Here is a 1,615-nt window from a genome sequence, read left to right as displayed (position 1 = left end):
TCAAACCGACTTAAAAACCAGAGATAGGCAGGTTGAACCCAGATTCTTCCATGGTTGCACTTGCATGAACTTTTTCCTCCCTTCTTCAACCTCCAACCTGCAGCAAGCTTCTTCTTCATCTTCCTTCACTCTCTCTCGAAATGCTCTGAAAATCTGATGGGAAATGATGGAGAAATGGGCTGAAATGAGTTAGGCGGTGGTGCCGAATGGGTTTCCATTTCCTTTCATTTTTTTTTCCTTTTTCCTTTTCCTTTCCTTTTCTTTTCTTTTTTTTTTTCTTTATTTCCTTTTTTTTCTTTTCTTTATTAATAAATTCCAAAATTATCAAAGACAACTTCAACCAAAAGCTTTGCCCTTTTTCTTCAACAATGGAACAACAAAAACTTAAATCCAACATCCTACAATATGTGACAAGAGCAAATAATCCAAGGAAATTCTCGGGTTTACAACTTACCTCCCCCTTATGAAATTTCGTCCTCGAAATTTAGAAGTCCTTAGGTGAAGAGTGTCGGGTAACTCCTTCTCATCTGGTCTTCTGACTCCCAGGTTGCCTCCTCCACTCCGTGATGCCTCCAAAGGACCTTCATGAGTGGGATCATTTTGTTCCTCAAAACTTGCTCCTTTCTGTCAAGGATTTGAACCGCTTCCTCTTTATAACTCAAGTCTTCTTTTAGCTCAACCAGTTGTGCTTGCAACACATGTGACAGATCTGGAATATATTTTCTCAACATGGACACGTGGAAAACATCATGTATTCGAGCAAGTTCTGCTGGCAACTCAAGTCTATAGGTTGCTGGTCCAACTCATTCTGTTATCCAATAAGGATCAATATATCTAGGACTCAGCTTACCTTTCCTCCCAAAGCGAAGAACACCTCTCCATGGAGATAACTTTAAGAAAACTTGATCTCCAACCTGGAATTCTAAGTCTCTTCGTCGCTTATCTGCATAGCTCTTCTGTCGATCTTGAGCTATCTTCAGGTTCTCTCTAATCAACTTAATATTGTATGACGTAACTTGTACTAACTCAGGACCAACTAGCTTTCACTCTCCCACTTCATTCCAGCATACAGGAGTTCTACATGGTCTGCTATACAAAGCCTCGAATGGTGTCATGTCGATACTAGACTGATAGCTGTTATTATAAGCAAACTCCATAAGTGATAAGTGGGTATCCCAACTTCCCTTAAACTGAAGGACACATGCTCTCAACATGTCTTCTAAGGTCTGGATGGTCCTCTCTAATTGACCATCTGTTTGGGGATGAAACGTTGTACTGAACTTCAACTTTGTTCCCATTGCTTTCTGCACACTAGGCCAAAACTTAGAAGTAAACCTCAGATCCCTATCTGAAACTATGGACACTGGCACTCCATGCTGACTCACAATCCTGTTGACGTATAGCTTAGCTAGCTGATCTAGTGTAGACGTCACTTTAATCGGTATAAACCGCGTTGTTTTGGTGAGTCTATATACTATTACCCATATACCATCATGTCCACCAGAAGTATGAGGTAATCCAAATAGAAAATCCATGGTAATATGCTCCCACTTCCACTCCGGCACTGGCAGTGGATTAAGGAGTCCTCCTGGCTTCTGTCTCACTGGTTTAACCT

The sequence above is a fragment of the Benincasa hispida genome, chromosome 11 (genome assembly GCF_009727055.1).
Source record: "Benincasa hispida cultivar B227 chromosome 11, ASM972705v1, whole genome shotgun sequence".
Classification (NCBI taxonomy): Eukaryota; Viridiplantae; Streptophyta; class Magnoliopsida; order Cucurbitales; family Cucurbitaceae; genus Benincasa; species Benincasa hispida.
The sequence above is the reverse complement of the archived record's forward strand: the minus strand, read 5'-3'. Positions refer to the sequence as shown.